The sequence below is a fragment of the Emydura macquarii genome, unplaced genomic scaffold (genome assembly GCF_026122565.2).
Source record: "Emydura macquarii macquarii isolate MOO-44397 ecotype Brisbane River unplaced genomic scaffold, CSIRO-AGI_Emac_v2 contig_2897, whole genome shotgun sequence".
Classification (NCBI taxonomy): Eukaryota; Metazoa; Chordata; order Testudines; family Chelidae; genus Emydura; species Emydura macquarii.
Window position 1 is genome coordinate 58,531,433 of NW_027133034.1, and position 25,835 is coordinate 58,557,267.

Genomic DNA, 25,835 nt, shown 5'->3' on the forward strand with positions numbered 1-25,835 from the left:
GGGTTTATTATTTTTGTATCGATCTGTGTGTCTTGTGCTAATAATAAGTAAAGAGCAATGGTGTTTTTTAGAATGTTGTGCAAAGTGTGTGTGCATTGTGTTACACCTATCGTGTGCCTTTGGAGAGGGAACCTAGGAAGCAAGCGCATCCACATGGCTGGAGTTCTGGGTGGGGGTGTGGGGACGATGAGGTCTCAAATCTCAGGCGTGGGTGGTATAGGAACTGCACCCTGAGAGTGTGACTAAAGGCAGTGCATGGACTCTGTTCAGATTCCAGAGTCTTAAAGCACATAGGCATTCAGCATTTGGATCCCCTCCCAGCACTCTGGTGTGAGTGTTCAACTAAATCTGTGACAGGCATCTCACTCCCATCTGTGTCTTTGAAAGTCTCCCCCGGTCAACAATCCCAAAATATGATCTAATAAGAACTACATATTTTTATTCTGTACACAAAGGGCCTGATCCTACACTCCTTACTCAGGCAAAATGCCCATTGGCTTCCAATGTGGTGTTGCTTGAGTGGGGGGTTCAGAATGGCACCTGCATTTTGGAAAGTGTATCAGATCCTTTAAGATAAAGTGGCTGGATGGTCAGAATAACGGGCTCGGTTCCTGCAAGTACAAATGCCCTCCACTCCCCTTGAAGCTAGCACTTTGAAGAAGGCACTCAGCACTTCTTCAGAGGACAAACCCTTGCAGCATCAGGTCTGATGTGGGTGGCGAGGAGTGTCACTGTTTGATGTGCAGTAGGAGAGCTGATTCCTGAGACTTGTGGCAGCCAGGTACCTACACCCAGAGGTACTAAGGCCAGGTCTACACTACAGACCTATGTCTATATAACTACATTGCTCAGGAGTGTGAAAAATCTACACCCTTGAGCGACCTACTATGTAGACCAGGCTATGTCAAGGGGAGAGCTTCTCCCGCCGACATAGCTACCGCTTCTTGGGGAGATGGATTAACTCTGCCGATGGGAGAAGTTCTTCCATCAGTGTAGTAGCATCTTTGCTAAGGCACTGCAGGGTCACAGCTGCACTAGCACAACTGTTCTGCTGTAGTACGGTACATGAAGATGAGCCCTAAGAGAGAGAAAGAAAAAGCAACTGTAGCAACTACTCAGACCAGCACTCAAAGACCCCAATCTGGGACTGATATAAGACCTTGTGATAGGCTCATGGGGCCAATGTTAAGAGTCTTTAAAGGAAGAAGAGTTTTTGTTGTGAACAGGTGGTTTATTGGTGCAGCATGGGGACACACACACGTGCACGCCCACCCAATATTTCTGGATGCCGATCTGGATCGTGGGATTTGTTAATAGCACGTTATATCTGTCGATGGCACAGTGCTTCACAAAGATGGGTAAACTTTACTCTCTCTCCCTTTACAGATGGACAGCTGAGGCACAGAGCTGCTAAGGACTTGCCCAATGTCCCATAGTGAGTCAGAGTCCGGTGCTCTGTTCTGTGTAGCATGCTGCCTCCTACACCTTTTTGGTCACTTTTCATACCACGCTTAAAACCTCTCTGAAATGGAGTTTGGTTACCAGGATCAGGCCCTCAGTCCCAGTTGCTCTTTCCCTATGCCCAAGATCCTCACTTCCCCCGCAACGTGTGCCCTTTTTCCCTGACCAGCCCCTACAGACCTGCAAAATGGCCAGCTGCCTTACAGGCAGCCATTCAATGATGGCTCCACCTTGGAATGCTCCTGCTCTCTCTACCGTATTCTGTGCAGTAACCCAGCAGTCAAAGGCTTCCCTCTGATGGCCCTGGGGCCATCCCATACACCCTGTATTTTCTGAACAGACAGGTCTGCATTCCACACTGATAGGTTTTAATGCCACCAAGACGATAATTTCCTACTACCTATTCCCTATTTGATGAGGCATAATTCCACCACAGACCCCATACAAGAGAAAACCTTTTTTTTTTCATGCATTTAAAAATTTAAATGTGGTGTAAAGTACAGAATGGATGCATGTGCAACAGTGTATTAGTGAGATGCAGCCAACGAAGTGGGTTTCTGCCCACGAAAGCTTATGCCAAAATAAATTTGTTAGTCTTTAGGGTACCACAGGGCTCTCGCTGTTTTGCTAAAAACAGACTAACACTGCTACCCCCTGAAACTCATACAGTATATTAATATAGTTTCTATAATCAAATAAAAGAATTTAAATGTATGTATTATGACATCCCAGTATATAGGATTTCATTAGGATATTGATATGTCATGCTTTCACTCCTACTTTGGTTCACCAGGCATTTTGAACCCACTGGAATGTCTGCCCTTCCCCACTTCCAACCTTAGCTTGGTCCTGGTTGTGCTGGACATGTGAACAGTTAAAATGATCTTTCGAGAGCTTCTTTCAAGCACTCATATTGAAATGACACATTCGCAATTATGCAAGTATAGAGTGCTGCTGAATTGGACACATGGTTCACATTGTCATTTTTTAATTTATATTTTATTGGTTTGGGGTTTTTTCCTCCAAAATGAGGGGAGAAGAAAAAGACGCAAAGAACAAAAAAGTACAGGAATGGGAAGGGGGGAGGGAGGACAAAGGACAGTGATATCTTGGTTTATATCTGCTAGGAATTAATCAAAGCTTTTTCTGAGGTCCCTCTTCTCTGAAACGTTGCCTGCTCTTTAGCTGCCAGGTCAGCCACGTCACTGTGCCAAACTTCTATCCCTGGAGGCAGTTTGCTCTTTCATCTAAGCAATATGAGTTGTTTGGCTACAAGCGCTGCTCCAGAGTATCAAGCTTTCCGTGAGCAGGAGAGTTCCCAAGATGATGGGATATACCCCAAAGCGTTTCTGGGAAATAACTTTTAAGGAGGCATCCATTATCATATTAATCCTCCTGCCTACTTCTAGCCAAAAAGATTGTATCCTGGGACAGTCCTAAAATACATGAGCTAATATGGCTCCAGGAGATCTACGTCTCTAGCAGCATTTGGTTTGCTTATAGACTGAAACGAAAAGCGAATCAAAATAAAACTGCTGCTATTTTGCAGAGGAATAACATACTATCATTAAAAACTCATGATATAATTTCATGACATGGAATGTGTAGGCCAAGTCTGAAGAAGAAAAATATCATATAAGCTGCCTATTGCTGGCTAAAATTTGACACAGAACCAGTCTGTGGATGGTATCGGATGTGATGATGATGGAAAGGCATGAGAAATAAACATGACTTGCACATATCAGATGGATATGAAGTAATGTAAACATGTGGTTCAGGCACATTCCTTTCTTGGAATGTGGTCATCTGCTATGCAATGTAGTACAAATGGGCATGCTGTCATTCTGTACAGCTGTCCTGATGGTACTGTACATTCAATTGCTTGCCAGAAAGCTTTACAGAACATGTGACTGCCTCCGCTATGTGGCATGAGATCTGTTGTGGAGGTGTTTCTGGGAACTCCCAGGCACCTGTGTCTGTTCCCTGTGCTTATCTTTAATTTGATCCTATGAAGGCTATATTATTATATCAGCATGCTAATTAAATATGTTAGATTAACATGCACAACAGGAACAAAAAGTGAAATATAAAGTTGGGAACAAATTCTCCTCCCTGCCGCTCTTTTAGCACATAAGCCCTAAAACACAACAAAAACAGTGCAGTTCCGCTGTGGGAGAGAGCTGAGGTGAAAAGGTGCAGAAAGCTCTGAGGGAGAAATCAGCACCTCGAGCTGTATGCAGCCGAGGGGGCACCATTCAAGCTTTAATAGAGCGGTGTTTTGGGGTGATGTGGGCTGTGCTAGTGGGTTGTGCTTTGGCTATTGGATCCACTAACCATATATCCACAAGCCAAACTCTCCTAGTGGGCAGGGAGGGCAATATTGCAGAAGAGACAATAGGAACCTTAACTGAGTTCACAGAGTGGCTCCACTCTTGCTCCAAGTTTTGAGAAGACAGATTCAGTTTTCTCCCACTCCTCATCCCCAACAGCTGCTGAACGTTAGTGCCTAACCTGCTTATGCAGGCTTGCATTAAAGGAATCATTTACCCTTAGACTTGGTAGCTAATTGGTACTAAAGGAATTTCCTAACATTCTGGATCAACACCTAGTCTGTGATCAAATTCATTGGGGGGAATGATCATAAAGGATACAGTCCTTCTCTGTCCATCCTCTGTAATATATTGCATGATTTGTATTTTGTCCTTCAGAATCACAGTGAGCCTTGTGTCATACCTACTTCGTCACACAGAGTGGAGTAGTAGAGAGAGAGGAATCCCTGCATCCTTGGGACCTGAGATGCCTGGCACTAGCATTCAGGGATCAGAGAGGGCTTCATCTGCACGGCCTGGGAAGGGTAAGTGTGACACTTTAATGATTAAAGTGCATTGCTCTCCTGCTTAATCTTTTTAATATTTGAAATGTAAACTTTGCCTGGTTGCCAGTTTGCCTGGTGGCCAGGGCCGATTTGTGCTATTCCTGCTATTATGTAACATGGCAAGCTCTGTCTCTGCAAACCATACAAAGAGCTTCCTTCACTCTGAGGTCCCTGTGGGCCCAGTGAAGGGCCCCCAACAGCTGAAATTTTGCTCAGAACTGAGGGGGCTGTGAGATAGCACCAACTCTCACTCCACATAGTGACTTGAAGCTGGCTGGCAGAGTCCCCCAAACTGGGTGGTGCTGGCCAGAGTAGGTTTAATGCCCAGGTACCCAAATGATGCAGTGATTCCACACAGCCCACAGAAAATATACACCAGCAGGGGATCATGTGACACCTTGATTGCAACTTAAAACTGCCATCCCCTGAGGGCCAAATGTTGGCTGCCTTCCAACGGGGGAGAATTTCTCCTAAAACTCAGCAGCCTCATTTGGCACATACTGGACTATACACATTCACCCTGCATCAGCACACCTGATGGTACCAATCAGAATGTTACCTGTAAAGGCAGATGGGCAGGAGAAATGAATTGTGTACAATTTTACTGCCTGCACTGGGAGCTCTGCCTGAGTGAGGGGTGCAAGGCCAGGTCCCGTAGCAGTGCTGTACTGACAAGCCTGCTATGTGATTTGATGTTACACATATTAAAGGGACCATGTTCAACATAATTATGATTATTTATTTGTATTTTGGTAGTGCCGAGAGGCCATAATCAGAGTTTAGGAACTCCTTGTGCAAGGTCCTGTCCTGTCTAGGCATCCACTGAAAACACAGTCCCTTTAAAGTGACTAATCCAAACACTTTTTGAAAATCCAGTTTCTGAAAGAGAAGCTCCTAAATAGCATGTCCTGAATTTTTTAAGAGAATCCTTTAAAAAACATAAAGATTTTTTTGTCCCTCAATAAGGGCCTCTTCAGCAAGGGAGAAACTGAGTATCTATGCCACAGAACAGTGAAAATGATTATACACAACGTGTTGTCAAATGTAGAAAATAGAGGGAAAAAATGATACCTTCAAGCTGTGTACTGCAGTGATAAGACCTTACTGGCATATGCACACATAAGAGCCAAATGTATCTTTCCAGGTTAACCACAGTTGTTTCTCTCTCATTTCCAAGATACTACTTATCTCCATTTAGAAAGAAAAAGCCCCACACTTGAATTCTAATTAGCTTCTCCTTATGCAGTTTTATATATGTGTAATAGGACGGAGGCTATTCAGGCAGGATTGAATGTCAACCTTCATTCCATGCTGAACAATTTATTTTGATAGCTGCAAACCTTGCACAGTAGAACAAAGTAAGCGTTCAATTGTGGGTGTTCCTCAGTGACTGCAGATTAGTAGCCGTGCTGATTGGTGGTTAGTCCATATACTTCCTCTACAAATAGAAACTGGGAAATCATCCAACACGTCCCATTTTCCTCAGAGGAAGCTAGTCATAGAAACAGGAAGGCTGTGTGAATAAAAAGTTACAGCTAAGCATTTCATGATTGTTTTCAGACCATAAATATTATGCAGTGACCATAAAAAAAATGTATATTTTAAACAATTGTGACTTGTTGACACTCCCTAGCGGAAAAAGAAAAAGCAAGTTTATTGACCTTTCAGCAAAGCCCCCTGTAAAACGATGAGAAGTGACAGGTCTGTAATATTTTACCCCTCATTTACACTGTTGCGCATCCACTCAGGCAAAAATTCCACTTGGGATGTAGGATATTTGGCTTCTGTTAGATAGTGTGCAGGGCAGACTCAAGCATCAAAATCACACTAAATCTCTGGACATGGTTGGCCTATATAGCTCTTAAACATTCAGTGGCTGGCAGTCTGGGAAAGGCCAGTTGCTCTTTAAGTAGCTCACACATTGTGAAGTCTATTGCATGCAGTCTTGCTACTATTCATTCTGTATTAAAACCATTCAAGCACAGAGTCTAAGGAAATTATCTGAAACACTACAAAATGGATCCAGTTTACTTACAATTTTGTTTTTTACTTTAGGGTGTCAACTTGACTTTGAGAAGTGGCTTTTGTCTGTTTTTGTGAGTACAAACAAATGGAGGTGCACACACATGATTTCATTCACACACTTAATTACCTGGCTATGCTGGTATATCAGGCCATTAGTGCACGGACATGGCATTAGTTGCATCCTAAATGCTTGTTCCCTCAAAACTGCACCTGCATTTATGTGCACCTGCAAACTTGTGGGTACAAAATGGGAGGCTGGATTTAGGCCCTTGTCAAAATCATCACATTTGTATGCAGAGTTTGGAACCATATTTTTCAGCTGAAGGCCATAACTGCACAGCTATTCCTCTGGCAAACTGCCATAATTCTGGAAAATTGCTCTTCAGAGTAATTGCATCCAGAGTGGTGTGGAGGGAGTGAAGGTTACTCTGGTTCTCTAGTTTTTTGAAGGCTCTTGTGCTGAAGAAATAAGTTAGCAAACATTAGCTAATCAAGTACACGTTGGGAAGTCTGCATCTTACAGCATCATAACTTAGGGCACCAGAGAACCCATACAATGTAAGAAAATGGAGATGGTTGACTTAAAATAAATAAATAAATCCTGATCAAGTTTTCTATTTATTAATTCAGCAAACTTTCCATTCAAAACCAAAGCAGTCACATCCATTCCTTTTTCATCCCTTATCCGCTGCTTCGTGAAACGTAGAAAAAAACCAAACATGATTTTATGTGGAAAGTTATAAATACTGCATTGATGGATGGCAGTAGAAAACACTAAAATAGATAGGATAGATTCTCAAATATACCATGTCATAAATCTTAGATCCTTACTAAAGGTTAACACATCTGGCTGATTATGACAGAATGGCTTTTCCTCCCTTAAAAATCTTTCACTGAAGATTAATGATTCAAGTGTAAATGGCTCCATTACTGTTATGCAAACGGGGACACAACGGGGTTAAGCTGAGATTCCATCACAGCATCAGAACAATCCAGGTAAGCAGGCCACGTAGTGTGCCGTGGTGCTTGAGCTTCCTGACTGTGGCTGTGATGTTTAGCTGTTACATGTTTTAAAAGCATATTTGGTTCCAGTGATCAGTGCAGAGCTCTCAATCTTCTAAAGTCTAAGTGTGGAACTCGGAGGCCATATTTCTTTTTTTAAGTCTCATTCTGCAGTTAATCTGATTTTTACAGTGGAACTAGATGGTTGGTTTATTTCCACACCCATAAGCCAGGACTTTGAAAATTCACCCTGATGAATTTGGCTATTTTACGATCTGAATAAACTGGCAAAAAATATCCCAAAATCAAAGATCTGTGGAGAAAAGGCATCTTTTTTCATCTCTGAGGTCATGCTAGAGGAAAAGATGAATGCTGTGCTCTAACAGAGTGGAACTAGTAGGCTAGTATTTCAAATCTATTCAAATTTCCAGGTATCGTCCAGCTTGTGCAAGAGGAGACTGTTTTACATTCATGGGTGCTGGGGGTGCCACTGCACCCCCTGGCTTGAAGTGGATTCCATTATATACAGGGTTTACGGTTTGGTTCAATGGCTCTTGGCACCCTCCCATTATAAAAATTGTACATTATCATTTTAAGTTCATAAAATTTGAGGCAGCCTCCACAAAGGTTTATACAATCATTTTCTCTTCTAGGGGCTTCTGACATTACTGCCATTTTACATAGCAAGCAATATTGTTCTCAACTGAATTCAAGTTTTTCTGCTGCGATGGAAAAACCACAGCTCTCAGAGTATTGGCCATCAAGAGTCATGTGACATCCTCCTCCATCATGCAGCTAGCAGGTTGTCTGTCAGGGCCAGTGGCCCTCTCCCACCAGATTCCAGAGACATAAAGGCCCCAACCCTTTCGGTTCTGTCTGACCTAAAGATACAGTGACCTGGAAGCACGCTCAGTAATCTTGTTGAGTTTCCTTAATTTATTTTCCAATTTTCTCTGCCCTTTTGTGTGCCATTTCAGCTATAAGTCTACCTAAAATTAGTCCTGTTTTCATTAATTATCCCCAAACTCCTTAGTCCCAGCCCTCTTGGACTGTTGATGAACGTCCAGTTATGACATTGAGGCCCCTTGGCAAAGGGTCCCGTTCTATGAGAACAACTCTAGTCTCAGACCTGACAAACTCATTACACCAAACATGTCTCGCAAGATATTTATCCACAAGGGATATCATGTAAGGTATCTGCAGAAAGTTCATAACTTATCAAGACACATACTCATTGTGAGATATATGTATGAGTAATATTTTAAGGGATGATGTAACTATATTGAAAGTATGCTCGAAGGTCTTGGAGGAAAAGTGTGTCAGCAGGGGATAATATGTCTCAGTGATGGCCCATTCAAACAGGAAGGAGTTGTCACTCCCCTTCCCTGTGGAGCTGGTGATGTAATGCAAGGCTCAGTTATCTAGCCTGACTCCATCCTAAGACTATCAATGGAAAACGATCAGAGTCCATGGCAAACAATCAAAACCACTTGCAGATAATAAGGAAGATTACAACGAGAAAGGGGTTCAACCTGTCTATGAATATAGATAAACGTTTCAGTATAACACAGAATGGGGAAAGGCACTCTGTAGTCACTCTGTAGAGACATTTCGGGGAGTGGGGATGTTCTTGTGAAAAAACTAGGTCGTAGTTCCTGTGAAGCCAGCCAGTTCTGTGACAGACTGAACTTGGGGAGGGGGAAACATACGTTCTTAGATAGGAGTGGTAACCATTAAGTGTGGACCCAGATTTGATGAATTTGTACTGTAACCATTTGTTTCCATCACTCTCGGCTCTAGTTGACTCTCTGTTCTTTCTTAAATAAACCTACTTTTGTTTTATTAGACGTGTTCACGAGTCTGTGTGACTTCACAGGACTGGTGAGTTAGAGTAAAATTGGTAAACTGGGGTACACTGCTCCTTTGGGGGAAGAAGATTTGGGATTTCTGTGAATAGCCAGTGTCAGGGGCTGGACATCACAGGGGAATGATTCGAAGGGTCTCGGGGGCTGGGGTCCATCTATTATTAACCTACAATACAAAAGTAGGGCTGGTATAGCCCAGAGGAGAGTTCCTGAGTGGCTGACACACAGCCACCAGGGCAAAGCTACCTCTTTCTATAGGCTGGGGGTAACAAGGTGTCTCTCAATCCTGAGTATCCCGAGAACCATCGCACTTATTAAGGCTGATACTAATGGAAGGGGAAGAAGCCCACAAGGGCTGGGTTCCAGACAGTGCCCATTTTCTTTTCTTAAAAGGATCCACAGGTTGAGCACTAACTCTTCCTAGACCCCGTGAAGTCAATGGCAATTTTGCTGTTGACTTCAGCAGGTTCGGGGTTCTACCAGGATACAAAGAACAAAGTCTGAAATCAGCTGCAAAGGTATAAATCTAGGTAGGTCCATGTTCATACATTAGCTGTCCAGAAAGCCATACATTCCTATTTATTATAGGACTAGGCCTATCTACAATTGTTTCAGATAATTTTTGTACCATAAATGGAGGTAGGTAGGAAATGTGTGTTACTAACCTGTTAAAATAAAATCTTACAGAAATCTTCCCAAGTAGCGGAACATATCATTCTATCTTTTATTCCTGGAGCAGTAATTGGTATGCAATACTATGTTTTATTGACATTCTCAATACTGGCACTGAATGTATAGAATATGGTTTGAACCACTTCCTGTGATAATTTTTCTGTCTCTTAAGACTATAATACAAAAGGTTGTTTTTTTTTGTTTTTTTTTTTTAATTTAATTATTTGGATAAACAAATGCAGAATTTCTTACGACAGAAAAATAAAGCCAGTCCATATTACTATTAAAAAGCATGTGATTTTTATTGTTTAGAAAGCAAGTCATTATCAGGTGACAATGACCTGTAGGAGGTGTGCTTTTTTGTTTTTTGATTTTTTTAAACAGTTTTGTTACTTTGCTTAAGAGAGCAAAATATCAATCTTAAACACTTCCCTTTTGATTAACGTTCACCGGTATTTTGCCAAGTTATCATGTATGTTAATCACAGCTCTTGAGAAACAAGGAAAAATATTGTTTGATTACAAGAATAGGAGGTAAACAAATGCATTATAAACTACACAATATTATAAGGCCAAAAATTTTCTTCTCTAATACTCTCTGGATGGGGGGAGGCTGTAGATACAAATCAAACAACAGTACAAAATAGCCTTTCAGCTTTTTGTGGAAAATATCTTTCAAATGGGATTGAATAGAATGACGTAGAAAAGTCATCTCCAATTCATTTTACTGCCAAGAACCCAGATTCAAACTGTAGGCTATAACTTGATCTGTCTAGTTTCAATGGAACACTTCTGCAGTTGGAAAAAATACAAACGTACGGATGTAACATTGTCTAAGAAGTATTCTTTTGTACATGGGGGAATGTCAGACAATCTAATTTAATAGGTTCCACAATTTGAGCACTAACTCTTCAGTGTCTAAGAGGCAAGGTCTTTACTCTTTTATGAAGGGGATAAAGAGGGGTGGTAGCACAGTGCTGAGATTGGCAGAATTTCCAGATGGCCCCATCTGCTGCTTTCACGTTTTCCAGGCTCTATGAATTACCCACCAAACTAAACAGGACACCTGAGCCACTTCTTGAGCATGCGAAAGGCTCTTTACCAGATTACTCACAGAGAAGCCTGATTGTCGTCGTGCTTTGTTGGGAGCTGGAGACTGACTGCAGAAAGCCTGTCTCCTGTAAATGACAGGGTGTATCCTGGAAAATCACTGCAGGTGCATAAGGGTTTGCGAAAGGGCTTTTTGAAGCAGCCACCCTGCCTATATTGCACTGTGCTGTGTTCAGTGAGTCTTGGCAGGCCTGAGTTCCTTAGAATAAAGGAGTCATAATAGGATCCCGCATACTTGGCCAACACAACCGTGAAGATCTACTTGGCATTGCAGAAAACCAGCATGTCTGGGGACTAAGTGGATCTCCTGTTTTTGTAGGCTGCATTAAGATACCTCGGAACCCTTGCCTCAACTAAACATAAGGCAAGTGGAAACTGTGCCATTGCATGGACTATGTAAGTGTTTATTGCTACACACTCAGCACTGCTGCTTGTTCCTCAGGCCCTTTCCCCTCAACAACTGCCTTTTTTGAACTCTAGTGAGTGTCCAGCAGGCAAGGGAGTTCTAATGGCAGCTCACTTCCTTCTGTACCTCTCAGTTTATGCCTGCTTGGACCCCCCAATAATTGGCATGCATCTAAGTTAGCCTGTACAGCTCCGTGCAATTCTGGATGCAGCTGTAGACACGTATCTCAATGACACATCTTTGGAAATTTCCATATGTATGTGGGTCCTACTTGTGCCCTGAATTAAGCACCCATGTAGAATCTTAGGACTTAAAGGGACCATGAGAGGTCATCTAGTCCAGTCCCCTGCACTTATGGCAGGACCAAGCATTATCTAGACCATCCCTGACAGGTGTTTCTGTAACCTGCTCTTAAAAGTCTCCAATGACGGAAATTCCACAACCTCCCTAGGCAATTTATTCCAGTGCTTAACTTCCCTCACAGTTAGGAAGTTTTCCCTAATGTCTAACCTACACCACCTTTGCTGCAATTTAAGACCATTGCTTCTTGTCCTACCCTCAGAGATTAAGGAGAACAATTTTTCTCCCTCCTCTTTGTAACAACCTTTTATGTACTTGAAAGCTGTTATCATGTCCGCTCTCAATCGTCTCTTCTACAGACTAAACAAACAGTTTTTTCAATCTTCCTTCATAGGTCATGTTTTCTAGACCTTGAATAATTTTTGTTGCTCTTCTCTGGACTTTCTCCAATTTGTCCACATCTTTCCTGAAACGTGGCACCCAGAACAGGACACAGAACTTCAGTTGAGGCTTAATCAGTGCAGAATAGGGTAGAAGAATTACTTCTCGTGTCTTGCTTATAAAACTCCTGCAAATACATCCCAAAACGACGTTCGCTTTTTTTTGCAACAGTGTTACACTGTTGACTCATATTTAATTTGTGATCCACTATGACCGCCAGATCTCTTTCTGCCATGCTGTTTCCTAGGGAGTCATTTCCCATTTTGTATGTGTGCCACTGGTTGTTTCTTCCTAAGTGGAGTACTATGCATTTGTCCTTCTTGAATTTCATCCTGTTTACTTCAGGCCATTTCTCTAGTTTTTCCAGATCATTTTGAATTTTAATCCTATCCTTCAAAGCACTTGCAACCCCTCACAGTTTGGTATCATTCACAGACTTTATAAGTGTACTTTCTATGCCATTTTCTAAATCATTGATAAAGATATTGAAGAGAACTGACCCATAACCGAGCCCTGTGGGACCCCACTTGATATGCCTTTCCAACCTGACTATGAACCACTGATAACTACTCTCTGGAAATGGTTTTCCATCCAGTTATATAGTCACGCCATCGAGGTTGTATTTCCCTAGTTTGTTTATAAGAAGGTCATGCGAGACAGTATCAAAAGCCTTAGATATACCACATCTACTGCGTCCCCCCATCCACACGGCTTGTTACCTTGTCAAAGAAAGCTATCAGGTTGGTTTGACACAATTTGTTCTTGACAAATCCATACTGATTGAAGATTCTTCTGGCTGTTTGCTTCAGAAAAGTTGTCCTATATTTCTCTGAGCCTGAATCCCTGCCATCAGTAAAATGGATATAATAAAACCCATCTCCATAAAGTGTCCTGATTTGTATTATGGTAGCACCTAGGAATCCAGTCAAGATCCAAGACCCCATTGTGTTAGGTACTATAAAAATACAGAACAAAAAGACAGTCTCTGCCCCAAAGACTTTGCAATCTCAATCTGATAACATACAACATAATTACAATTTTAGGATGAGAGATGCTATCTAAGTGCAAAGTATGATTATTATGCTGATGTCATTGAATTAACAGCAATGAACGTGCCTGTGAGTCAGAGGTTAAATTGTCTATAATGTGTGATTGCCCTCCAAATGAAGAACAGTTGAAAGACATATGCATTGTATTTTGTTTACAAGTCAACCGATACCTTTTCTTTCTCGTCAAAGATAAGCATGTTTTGACACTTGTAATGACAAAAAAATTATGTTGATGGAAACAATTATTCATTTGTTTTTTGGCACTTATTGTGAGTGTACATGTCAATGTACGGCATGTCTGATATTAGTAGGAAGTAGAGAATCAGAATCATGCAAAAAGGGAATAAATTGTGCAGTTTTTATAATGATTATTTTTGTTGGATCATTCTGTTATTTTGGTTCTTTTTTGTCATAGTTATTTACATTATTTTTCCATTTATGATTTCCTTGCAAGATCATAGCTGTTTAGTGTATCATGACACATAAAAATATCCTTCAGAGTTCAGCTTTTAAGGTATTTACACATGTTTTGGCTTTTTCAATACTCAATTTTTATTTATTTATTTATTTTTGGACAGCCATAACAATTCTCAGAGAGCATTTTGTTCCGCTTTGAAATAAATTGATAAGAGAAATTGTAGAATAACCTAGCTGGGAAAAGAATTTTGTATAATGTACACTAAATATCTATGATTTTACTTGATATCACAACACCCTGATATAATTCTTGAATTATTCCAGAGAAATATAATTGTGTAATGTTTTATAAACAGATTAATTGTCAATGGAAGGCACCAGTAGCAGGAGGAGGAGACGGGCAAGCGCCATGGCTGTTTGCTACATAGCATCAGCAGAGCAGCAGCCACTCCACAATGCTCGGCTCTGGCTTCCCACCTCTGACCTGGGGTGGGGGGAGAGGAGAAGGTGGAGGATGTGTGTGGAGCTGTCCCCAGACTGCCCCTCTCTGGTTAAGGCAGTGCATTTTCAGGGGACAATGCCTCCTGTGTCCCCTTCCAACTCCACCCATGTTTGGGGCTTCTGCCCCACAGGGCATCAGGGCTCATGCACCCTCTGAAACTGGCTCACGGCCCCCCAAGAAGCCATGGACCCTCAATTGAGAAGCACTGCTACAGAAAACAGAATCCCAGTGTAACAATGAGATTTTATAAACCTGGTTTTTTTACAGATTGCATCCCAAGTTTCAAAGTTCCTGACTCAACCATGGTTCCCAGAGAAGGGAGCCTGGAAACCCTGAGATTCCCAGCTGGAGTGGGGTCCTACTGTGGGGCCATAGAGATGGAAGGAATAAAGTCATTTGGAGGCCGTGAGAGGTCTGTTAGAGGTGGCAGAGATTAGGTGGAAGGGAGGGGGCTTCTTGGGGCTGGAAAGGTGTTTTGATGGGGGAAGGGAAGCTTGTACAAACTGGATCTAGCATTAAAAAGACAGTTCATTCTTTAACAAACTTAATCAAATTGGCAATCGCAAGGTTTTTTGATAGTGTTTTCTATATGAGGCTTTAGAGAGCAATTAACCTGACATTTATGGACAACTGGGTAGACATGAGCATTATACATAAACAGCTTTAGTTTATCTTTTAATTCAGCACCTGGTGCTCCCCTTCTCGCTTCCTCATTCCCCAAAATGTGGTATACCCACACCTCGCAGACTGTGTGCAGTTCTAGTCACCTCATCTAAAAAAAAGACATATAAGAATTGAAAAAGATACAGAGAAAGGCTATGAAAAGGATTAAGGATATGGAACAGCTTCTGTCCGAGGAGAGTTTAGAAAAACTGGGACTTTTCAGCTTGGCAAAGAAATGACTACAGGTACGTCTACACTAAAAACTTAAGTCGACCTATATTACGTTGACTTACAGCCACTGTAGTAATTACTGCGGTGGTCCATGTCGACACTAGCTTCCTTGGGTCGGTGGTGTGCAAGCTCACCAGGAGCGCTTCCACCGACCTAAGAGGGGCAGTGTGGGGAGTTGAGAGCCCGGCCTCTCAGCTGCACTGGCAGCTCCCTGCCAGGAACCTGGCTGCCCCAAAGGCTCCCGGTGAGCTGCCCTCCCTCCTCAGTTCCCCATTCCTCATCAGCTGCCTGGGTTTCTCGCCCCAGCTGCCCAGATCTCCAGGAGAGCTGGGGGGCAGCGGGGCTGTAGCTGCCCAGCTTTCAATTTACAGCCGATGTAACTTACACGGTGTCTATATAGATACTACGTCACACTAAGTACACCGACATAAGCCTTATGCCTCTCGTGGAGGGGGAGTTATATGACACTTACATTGATGGGACAAGACTGAAGACTAGACAATTGACATAATTAGGGCGACGTAAGCTGCCTTACATGGACCTAACTGTGTAGTGTAGACCACGCCTACAAAATTATATGATAGAGGTCTATAAAATTGTCACTGGTGTGGAGAAAGTGAATTAGGAAATGTTATTTACCCCTCACATAACACAAGAACCAGAGGTCACCCAATGAAATTAATAGGCAGCAGATTTAAAACAAACAGAAGGAACTACTTCTTCACATAATGCATAGTTAACCTGTGGAACCCATTGCCAGGGTATGTTGTGAAGGCCAGAACTATAGTGGGGTTATAGTGGCCACTGTCAGAAGAAAGGCTACTGGGCTAGATGGACCTTTGGTCCAATCCAGTGTGGCTCTTCTTATGTTCTTAAAGCCTCTAGCCCCTTGACAATGAAAGAGCAGGGGAGGTATCATGTATTCTGCTAATGGAATCTAACTGTGTAATGCAAAGTCTACCCAATAAGTAGTCTACTCCTCTACCTGCAGGGATTATCAATAATTTATAAAGCTACTCACCACAAATGATGACCTTTTATTTAGTCTGTGTGTGTATATTTCCAGCATGGCCTATCTATAATTCAGACTGCTCTCTTCCAGTGGGAGAGCCTGAGTTCTGATAATTGGTGAATTTACTTAAATTTGAACCTCATGAGCAGTATAGAACTTGCTTATCCAGAAATGGCTAGATCAGAATGTTTCTAGTATGAGATGTTTCAGGAAAGTATCTGATGAGCTAATATTGTAGAGCTGAGCTCAGAGCTACACAGGGTTGAATATTTCAATATTTGTTTTCTCAGCTAAGATGTAATGTGTGTTTTTAACTGTGCTTTAGGTGGAACTAGGTAATCTGGTAAAAGTTAATTTCATAGCCTCTGTCTCAAACACTTATTTTATAAAAGATTATACCATAACTGTATAATGCGGTATTGATATTATTACTCTTAATAAAACTCAGGCTTGATCACATGTACTTGATTTCTAAAGTGACACTGGCACTGAGAACTGATGGTATCAAGCCAGCCTCCACTTAAGCATAAGTTGTGTTGAATATATTATTTTTTTCAAAATTTGCTCATAGAATTGATGGAATTTTGTGGCTTCAGGGTGACTTAACTCCTGTCGAAGATAAAGATTGGAAGAAAGCTAATGTTGTGCCAATATTTAAAAAGGGAAAGTGGTATGATCTGGGTAATTATAGGCCTGTCAGTTTGATATCGCTCCCAGATAAAATAAGGGAATGGCTGATAAAACACTCAATTAATAAAGAATTAAAGGAGGGTAATATAATTAATGCCAATCAACATGGGTTTATGGAGATAGGTCCTGTCAAATTAACTTGATATTTCTTGATGAGATTACAAGGTTTGGTTGATAAAAGTAATGGTGTTTATGTAATATACTTAGACTTCTGTAAGGCATTTGATTTGCTACTGCACACCATTTTGATTAAAAAATTAGAATGATACAAAAATAATATGACATAATTTAGATCAACTAAAAACTGGCTAACTGATAGGTCTGAAAATGTAATTCTAAACAGAGAATCATCATTGAGCAGTTTGTTTCTAGTAGTTTCTCACAATGAGTAGTTTTTGGTCATCTGCTATTTAACATTTTTATTAATGAACTGAAAGAGAACGTAAAATGAGGAATGATAAATAATGAAGAGGACAGGTCACTGATATGGTGTGATCTGGATCACTTGGTAAGGTGGGTGCAAGCAAACACTATGTGTTGTAATATGGCTAAATGTAATTGTATACATCTAGGAACAAAGAATGTAGGCCATGCTGACAGGATGGGGCACTCTAACTTGAAAAGCAGTGGCTCTGAAAAAGGTCTGGAGGTTCTTGGTGGATAATCAGCTGAACATGAGCCAACTGTGTCATCAAAAGGGCTAATGTGATCCTTAGATGCATAAACAGAGGAATCTCAAGTAGGAGTACAGAGGTTATTTTACATCTGTATTTGGCTCTGGTGCAACTACTGCTGGAATTCTGCGTCCAGTTCTGGTGTCCCCAATTCAGAAAGAAGGTTGACAAATTGGAGAGGGTTCAGAAAATAACCATGAGAATGATTAAAGATTAGAACACATACCTTATGATGATTGAGCTCTTTGAGTCTATCTATTTAGCTTAAAAAAGACAAGATTAAAGGGTGACTTGATTACCTATGTGGGGAATAAATGCTTGATAATGGGCTCTTCAATCTAGCCACCAAAGATATAACAAGATCCAGCGTATGAAATTGAAGTTAGATAAATTCAGACTAGAAATAAGGAGTAAATTTTAACAGTGAGGGTAGTTAACCATAGGACCAATTTAACAAGGATCATGGTGGATTCTCTGTGACTGACAATTTTAAATCTGGGTTGGATTTTTTTAAGGGATGCACCCTAGTTCAGAAGGAATTATTTCAGGGGACGTTCTATGGCCTGTATTATACTGGTGATCAGACTAGATGATCACAGTGGTCCCTTCTGGCCTTGGAATCATGAAAAGACCTTGGGTGAAATCCTGGCCCTATTGAAGTAAATTAAAGTCAATGGCAAAACTCCACTGGGGAGTGGGCTAATCCAAAGCCCACTGACATCATTAGAAAAAATTCCATTGAATTCAGTGGGCTTTAAATCTGGCTGTGGGGTGGGGATGGGGGACAACAAAAAGTTCATGTTTGCGTTGTACTGACCACAACCATTCATTCAACTCAAACTCCTCCTTCTGCCTATGTTCCAGGGTGCTCCTAGAGCACAGTTCTCTTCTCTGCTGACTGCTTCTGCATGTGGCAGGCCCAGTGACTCCAGGTTCCCAGCCCCAGGGTTGGTCTTGGATCCCCATACAGAATTGCTCAAGTCACTCCTTTAGATCGAAAGAAGCTGATTGAACTGAATTCTATTCCCTAGCCCGCAGGTACTCTTTGCCATGCTCTAGTAACAAAGCAAGGCTACGTTTAGAAAGTAAAAAATGGAGACTTAGGCCCAACATCTTTTCTCCATTACACCTCTGCAGCCCCACTGATTTTAGTAAGAGCCTGACCCAAATTGGAGGGTTATGCTACTCTGACTGAGGGCAGGATTTTTTCCTTAGTATTTGAAGCAAACCTATGGGTGCATTTCTAAAGTTTTGAGGATGGGTTTAGCTCAGCTACTTGTACTGATCTCAGTGAGTTATGCACCCTTTTGCAAATGTGCCTTGTGTGTGAAGAACAAGAATTATTCAAGGCTTTGCTGCGGAGGTGTCTTTTTTCCAACAATCTAGTTAATCTAAAGAACAGACGCAGATGGCTAAGGTTTTTGTATTCTTGTGCAGTGGAGACAGTCGCAGCAGTAGCTGTTGCAGTTTCCTGTCATACCACTGTCTGGATAGCAAAACTTCCTCCTTCCCATGCAGGGCTCCCACCACCATAGAAATCAGAGCCGCATCAGATTCATGCCAGCCATTCTGCTCTTGAGGATGTCAATTTTTGCTCTTCTCCCCGTTAAATATTGGGTCAACCTCTTTCACATCCTCCAGCCTGTGATGCCCAGCCCATCCAGCTGCTGTAATCCATCATTCTTCTGACATTTCCTTCTGCCTACTGCCATTTTGCAAACTGCTGATGCCCGTTTCTTCAATTTACTGTTGTCACCATGTTTCACTCAATTCATCTACAGCTAAAATTCCTATTGTTGCTCTATGCACGTAATTCTAGATATGAGGGTAGTTCAGCTCTGTTTATCTGGATGGGGAAAATGTCCAATTTGGATGCTCTAGCTGGGAAGGTCCCTTTTCATGCAAAATCAGAGACTAATTCTTAGCAATGGGTTCATCTTCCCTATTTCCCCCTTAATTTTCAATCTTCTGATTTATGCTTTTGGTCTGATAAAGGGACACTATCAGGAAGCTTAGATGAAATCTATATAGGTTATAGAATTTAAAAAGACGTATACAAATTTAATATTAATAGAATATTTACATGATGAGAACCCAGTTAATACTTAAGAACACCGAATTGAGGTTAAGATATTTTAAGCATAGGCCTAACTTTCAGCAAGTGAGCAGTTTGACTTCAGTAGCACTACTTCTGCTTCAAGTTAGGCTCATGCTTAAATACCTTGCTGAACTGTTGCCTTAGAGTGTAAATAAAGTTTTGGCAAGAGAAGAAATTATCCACCTTAAAAAAATCCCATAATCTTTTATGTGGCAACAGAACATCTAACCATCACCTTAAACACAGAAAAATCCTGCCCCCATCTCTTGTTACAATTGATTTTTTAATCATAGCTGAGCATTTCAAGCTACATGTTAGCACTGAATAATGCAATTCCTGGGTGAACTACTTAATTTATCCCCTTAATGCACTGTGCATGAAGCATCACTCCTGCACGGTCAGTTGTGTCTTAGTATACAGCAGAGGAAAGTCCAGGCTGCAGACTTAAGATTAGGTTTCTAAACTTTCCTATAATGTGAAGGCAATTGGATACACTGTTCTGGTTTGTCTACGTCTCTATTTTACTGCTTAAATTTGTGTAAATCTGCATATTTTACGAATGCACTCCAACATTTCGACTCAGTTTCTGCTTTAGTGTGATGAGGATTCATTGACATGAATTGAGGCATGAGGAACTGTGGTTCATCTGAGAGCATTGTCTTGATGCTACCATGGCGAAATGCAGATTATTTTGTATTTTTGTTTTTTGTTTTTCACTTTAGCCTTTTTTTAATTAAAAGTAAATTAAAACCAAACCAACATGGAATTAATGTTGTAAACTAAAAGCTACCGAACTAAGGAGATTCCTAGTTGAGGCTTTCACTTGGCTCTTAACTTATTTTTCCTAAAATGGCCTAAGCAGAAAGATGGAGTGAGAGTTTTGAGTCTTTTTTTGTTTATCATAAGGACCGTTATTTTAAGAGGAAGATTTTGTTAAGTCTTTCAGTGCACGTATCTATTCTGATATCATATTTGTTAAGTAAGGCTTTGACCTTGTTAACAGTTATGCATGTTCTTAACTTTACACGTGTAAGTAGTTGAATGAAATTGCTCACATGAGTAAATTTAAGCATATGCATGTTTGTATGATCAGACCTAGGTCAGCACTCAACATCTCCAGAAGAATACCTTTCCTGGATCCTTGGTGGGCAGCATTAAAGAGGCTCAGACCATAATTTTCTCTGTGCCATCTATTCTGGACTGAACAATTCCTTCTGTGTATTGTTTCTTCTAAGGCCAATCTGTGGTTTTTGATCACATTGTTCTCAGTCCCATGTGCTGGATTTCCTATGAGCCCCTCTGTTGTGTGCCAGTTGACATAATCTGTAAATCCAAGATGTCAGCTTCTTTCCTTTTTCCTTACAGTGCCTTCTTTGCAAGAACTTGCCTTAGGATTGCAGGGTACGGCCACCAAAAGGGTTTCAGTGTGTGACCCAAATATGGAGATGCTCAGGCATTTAGGAAGCAAGTCCACATCTTAAACTTTGTATTTGGTTTGTATTCTCTGAATCTAAGTTTAAATTTGCAGGGGAGAGATTCAGAGACTAATATATGGAGGAAGAAAATGGATCAAATCTCTGGTGCATATTGATGCTTGCAGCTTTCAAATCCCATAGATCTAAAGAGCTGGACCCTGCAGCTTCCATTTGCAGGTTTTGGTAATTTCATGGGGAGATTGGAGTTCTTTCTCACAGGCTATTTGCTTGCTAGAGTTACTCATTCATAAAAATGTTCCCATACCATACACCTATCAATATTTGGGTGGAGATATTCAGGGATGGTTTTAGATTCACTGGGGCCCAGATCAGAAACGTGGGAGCCCAAGACCCCTGCCGCACTATGTGGGAGCCCAATCATGTAACTTTGCTTCGCGGGGCCCCTTATGGTGTGGGGTCCCAGGCAATTGCTCTGCTTGCTACCCCCTAATGCCTGCCCTGGAAATAGACTTGCTCTTCTTAATATTGTTGCACTGCTCCACACATTTCAAATGACCAAAATTCTAATGGGCTAGGACTTGATTGATCCTACGAATATAGGGGTTGTTAATGCAACTACTGCTAGTGGTGTTCTTTCAGAAACATATATTTATCATAGTTATCTCTTGTCTTCAGTTATGTTCAGCAGTAGCCATCAGCTTGAAATTTGTAGCTCCAATTTGTTGTGCCTGAATTTTCCCCATCAGTAGCTCTACTATCTCCCAAGACAGATATGTCTTCACGCTCATGTGGTGAGGCTCTGTGCCCAAGTCTCAGTGTAACTTAAACAACACTGGAGGATTTCCTAAGTTACAGCAGCTTTTCTCTGGCTGTCTATGGGTGGACTGTGGCTCAACCCCTTCCTGCTCCAGATACACCCCTCCCATCCCAACCCTAGCCCTGACATGCCCCCTATGCTAGGGCTTGCAAGGCGGTCCTCAGAAGACAGCTTGTGGCTTCCTCCTTAGCTCCTGTGCTGGGGAATATCTCCCCTGGATGAATGCTGTGATTTTAGAGCCCCTTTACATTGTTCTGACCCCTGTATCTGGCATATAGAGATCAGGCCTGAGAGAAGATCTCAGCCATTATCAACACTAGTTGTTAGAAAATGGTGACAATTGTTTCACTGAATTCTGCAAAAAGTATCCATGAGTTCATAGAATCATAGAATATTAGAGTTGGAAGGGACCTCAGGAGGTCATCTAGTCCAACCCCCTGCTCAAAGCAGGACTAACCTCAGCTATATCATCCCAACCAGGGCTTTGTCAAGCCTCAGCTTAAAAACCTCTAAGGATGGAGATTCCACCACCTCCCTAGGTAACCTATTCCAGTGCTTCACCACCCTCCTAGTAAAAAACGTTTTCCTAATGTCCAACCTAGACCTCCCGCCCTGCAACTTGAGACCGTTGCTCCTTGTTCTGTCATCTGCCACCACCGAGAACAGCCTAGCCCCATCCTCCCTGGAACCCCCTTTCAGGTAGTTAAAGGCCGCTATCAAATCCCCCTCACTCTTCTCTTTTGCAGACTAAACAAGCCCAGTTCCCTCAGCCTCTCCTCATAAGTCCTGTGCTCCAGCCCCCTAATCATTTTTGTTGCCCTCCGCTGCACTCTCTCCAACTTGTCCACATCCTTTTTTTCACAGCCCTTTTTTTCACAGCCCAAGCATGTCACACTTTTTTTACGTTTTCACAATTGCACTATTAAGGCAAGGCAAAAACAAAATCTTTATGCAGTATTTGAGGTGAAAATTCACAAGGTCCTGTTTTTAAAGAAACTCCCTGCACAATTTCACAATGTAAAATCAAATCATTTACAGGAGTTCAAAACACAATGCAAAATCTAATTCAGGATTTTCAAATTTCTTTGCAGATATTTTGCATGTCCCTAATGACTGCTGAAATAGAAAGTGCAGTTAGATACCACTATAGGTGCTGGAAATAACGAGGAGAGAAATCTATCCCTCCTTCTCTTGCCTTGTAAAAGAATGAAAAACACAGAGAATGAATTAGTCTGTTATTTTTCCCTCATTGCCCTTGTATTCAGGGTTTTCCTTCTCTCTCCTCACCTACTTATCAGCATGTGTGTCTAAGACGTGATAAAGGACAAAAAAGGAAGTTTCCTTGGGCAATAGATCTATATAGTGTAATGCACAGTACTTGCCATCTGCCTTTCTGTTATTGTTATGTAGCAGTGTAATATCTATTCTGAGAGGAAGGATTTGCCTGCTGTTTAGGGCACTATCCTGGAATTTGGGAGACCCATTTTCAATTCCCTTCTCTGCCACAGACTTCATGTGTGACTTTAGGCTATCACTTAGCCTCAGTGGCGTACTGAGGGCGGGGGGGGAGGGAGGGAGGGAAGGTGCCATACCCCCAGGTGCCAGCCTGGGGGGGAGGGGTGCTAGTTGGGCCCTCCTCGGAGAAACCATCCCACACTGACATCCCCGGTGGCTGCACTGATCCCAGCTCAGACCTGCTGGCGGCCAAGGGCTCCCTTTGTGGGGGGAGCAATCATGCTTTTGACCCCTTCGCCCCCACGCTGGATGCAACGAGGGAGCCGTGGGGACCTCTGCTGTGCAGGAGCTAGGAACCCCTCACCCCCCCACCACCAGGCAGCCTGGGGGCATCTGCCCCTGTCACTCCCACTCTCCGGTGACCTCCACACCCGGGTGTGGAGTGGGAAGCCAACCCACAGACCCCCCGATGGGGCGCTGCTGCTGCTGCCGATGTGCGGGGTGCAAATACAAGTATTGGCCCCTGGGCGCTGGAGACCCATGGTACACCACTGCTTAGCCTCTCTGTTAATTGGTTTTCCATGTGTAAGGAGGGAATAATGGTACTTCCCTACCTTACAGGGATGTAGTAATTAAAGATTGTGAGGTGATCAGATACTACTGTGATTGGGGCCGTATAAGCACCTTAGATAGATAGATGCAAGGCACTTTATATAAAGGTATATAGACAACAACCTACCTGGAAGACAGGCTTTCTCCCTGAGTCATGCTGCTACTGCAGTGATTGGCAGAGGCCCTTACACTAGTTCACCCTCATGATAAAAGAACTTCTGGCAGAGCATGCCCTATGAGTCCCTCTTCTTTGGAACGTTTTGCCCTCTAAGGTCCAAAATAGGTTGAATTTGCTGATCTTCCAATTATTTTGCTAAGTCTGTCTATTGAAATGTTGGCATTTGTGGAAGGCTGAATGTGGGGGTCCCATGTAAAAGTGTTGTGGGGGTTTTAAGGTGTATGGGCCCTATGACTTGTGACCAAATGGTGTGAAATAGGAATAAGTGCTGCTGCTGCTTTGATTGATTTTTGTCCTTCATTTGTCTCCTAAGTTCTTGTTTTTGTAATTGTATGTCAAGGCTGTGCAGAGCTTTGGGTTGGAGCGATTTGGTGGGGAGTTTATATCAGACCAAGAACTAAAACAGAGTCTTTGACCCTAAAAACTTATAGCTTGATTGCTAGTAGAACATCAGTCTTTCCTGTCTGCTTCTAAAGTTTAACTTGGCATCCTCAGTATCATTATTTTTTAAATCTGTTCTTTAATCACTAAAATAATCTGATGAAAACAACTCTGCTTTGTTTTTGCACAAGGGAGCTGGAAATCTGTGGTATAAAATGGGATTCAAAATGACAGTTTCCACATGTAAGGAAAAGGAAATGAAATCTGACAAGAAGTCCAAATATGACAATGGGTTTTTTCTTCTCTTGGCCTAAATAAAGCCTTTGTTGTTTCTCGTATACTTCCTCCTGCATGTCCAACCCAGAACTAAAGAAGGAAAACTCTCTCTGGGCTTCCAACCAGCATTACAATATCAGCATAATATTTCATTTCTTTTGTCTCAGTCATCTAACAAATGTGGGAGATATAATTCATTATAACCATTTCACCGAAGATCACTCTGAGCATTTGCAGTCAAATGACAGCAGCCAATATGCACTCATGATGCAACCTGAAGTGTAATGATTTCAACAGTTGTACAGTTTAGAACCACAGAGAAACACACTGTCTAGAAACTGATAACCAGAGTAAACATGAAGCTTGGAGGACGAAGATTAGGGTCAGACAGGTTTTAGGACTGTTGATCACATAATATGAGTCTGGATGTAATTTATCTAGTACTGGCTCACCATCTAGTACTGATAACATTTAAAAAAACCCTCTTCACTTGAAATAATCACTTTAAAAATACAATAAACTTGGCAGGGACTGAGCCCATCACATTACTGCAGTTCCTGCTATGGAGTTTGTGAGGCCTTTATACGCCTCAGCTTAGGCACATGCTTAAGTATTTTGCTAACTTTAAGCATGGGGATAATCCCCTTGACTTCAATAAGATTACCTATCTGTTTAAAGTTTAAGCACATATTTTAGTATCTTGCAGATTTAGGGCTCTGTCTTAGTGCCAGTATTAAGCAGTGAAGGTATCATAGGAGTACCCCCCAAATATTGGATACCAGTTACTTGTGTAGCAAATCACATACTCGTGGGCAATTGTTTCACTTGTGGGCATTGTGGGTGCCCCAAGTGCTTCCTTCTTTTGAAAATGTAGCTGTTAGGAGGCAGGAGACAGAAAGAGATCTGAAGAGTGGAGAAGAAAAGCAAAGATTTCTTGTAACGGTAAGCAAAGCTGTGCAAATCACTCATACAAAAGATTTTACAGTTGGGTTGCGGCAAGTCTGGTTTCACATCAGATTCTGGGTTGGCCTACGATACCATCTAGTTTGACATGACACATAGTGTAGTCCGACGTAATTTAGCTCAGGCTAGAATTAGGTGGGTGTTGATCAGAATTGTGGCCTAAACGCTGCAGGCCTACTTCACCACCCTGTTACTCCAGTTGTATGTCATGGTAACTCAGTGGAA